The following is a 1,876-nucleotide window of genomic DNA, read 5'->3' as shown; positions in this document are numbered from 1 at the left end:
GGCAAGGATTCAAAACTTGTTAGGAACTGAGCTGCTTGTCATTTTAGTAAATGCAGGCATGCTGTAGGAGCACACACAGCTTTGCTGTTTGCCTGGCTGCTCTATGAATGCAGCGCCTCAGCAACTTCATTTGCTCAGACTGCTGAGTGCACGCCATATGCTGGGAATTGGAGGCTGAGAGTAAATAGCCTGCAGTGCGTTTCATAATACATAGAACAGAATCTTCACAGAAGATATGAAATGCTCATTAATTTGAATACAAAGATGAACAAGGTAAGCCCTCCGCCTCAAGAGCTCAGTCTACACAGCTTTCTCTCAGAGTAATTTACTTTTCTATCTACTCACACATGAGAAAAATGCTGCTTCTATTTCCTAGTCTCCAAACCAAAAAAAAAAAAAAAAAAATAGTAATAATAATAATTCCTATTTATAGGCAATGTGTTAACATTTTCGGCTCATCAAAATCTCTGAATTCCTTTCATGAATAATTTATCTTTGCATGTATACGATCCGTTTGTGTGGGGAATCTCTTTGAAGCCTGTATGATAAACTCTAGCATTCCTAGTGCCTAATTCAATAACATGTCTTCCTATGTTTGACATTTTTTCATCCTGTTGGTGGCCATGTGTTTGATGATGAAAAAGCAGCAGGGATGAGGACTTGGGATCGACATTTAGCTCAGACTCACCAGTCTGTCAAGTGAAGTTAATGACATCTGCCTCACAGAACTGTAGATTCCAAGGGATAAAAGTAAAAGCATCTAGCACAACACCCCAGAACTCGATAAATGTGTAACAGCTGTTTAAGAAGTCAAAACATAAGTTTTCGGGGGTCATGTAACGAGAGAGCCTTCCTCGTGAATGTCAGTGGGCGTCACAGCCAAGCATGATTCATAATTCATAATTGACCAAGGTGCATTATGTCTGGCATTATTTATAAAAACAAGCAGGTGAGCAATGAATTTTATTTAAAAAAATTATAAAACTGGACTTAGGGATAAAGAAGACAGAACGAAGCTGAACCATAGAATCTCCTTCTTCTAATACCTAATGAATACATTTAAAATGGTATATGCCACAGAATGTTACATGAAATCCAGATCGCAGATGATAAAAACATAAAGCTTTATAAAAAATTCAAATGGGAGGAAATGCATATTTCTGCCAGGTCTATTAAGATGCCTTCACTTTCCCCTCTCCACTATAATCATCACATAACCCTGAGGCTACAGGTGATACGTGGCCAACCAATATTTTAAAATTAGGTTTATTATCGAAAGTCTACGTTTTTACCTTTTCTAAAAAGATTAGTTCTGTTCACTCCCCACTCTTGTCTTGGTCACCTGCCTTGTTCTTCTAAGCATTTGAATTTGCACCTCTAGGTGGGCACTAACTCCCACTGTTACAAAGAAAATTGAGGCTCAGGCAGAATAAGTAGTTTGCCCAATGTTAAACAGTGGCAGAGGTTGGTTTTTAACCTAGATCTTTCAAATACATTCTATACTCTTTCCACTTTAGTGACTGAAATGAGATGAACTCACCTCATTTATTTCAGTCTACTTACTGCTCTACTTTGCCATGGGCCACTCTATTAGCATGGAAATGTTTGTTTCTCCTAAATGTTATTCAAGTGTGTGTACACTCTGTGCCCCTAGGCTACAAAAGCCATACAAAATAAATTTTATATTGTCAAAAAGTATCTGACCCAGAACTTGCTAAATGTTTGTCCTGGGGTAGGCCAAGGACAAACTTCTGTGAAACGAATCTTCTGTAAACGTTCTCAGTTTTAGCCACTTATTCTCTCATCGTTGTGTCCAAAAACAACACAGGATCATGCTTTTTAAGTGCTGTACTTTTATTAAAAACAAGCAAACATC

This window comes from Pteropus medius, unplaced genomic scaffold, assembly GCF_902729225.1.
Source record: "Pteropus medius unplaced genomic scaffold, Ma_sr-lr_union100, whole genome shotgun sequence".
In the NCBI taxonomy this organism is placed as follows: domain Eukaryota; kingdom Metazoa; phylum Chordata; class Mammalia; order Chiroptera; family Pteropodidae; genus Pteropus; species Pteropus medius.
The sequence above is the reverse complement of the archived record's forward strand: the minus strand, read 5'-3'. Positions refer to the sequence as shown.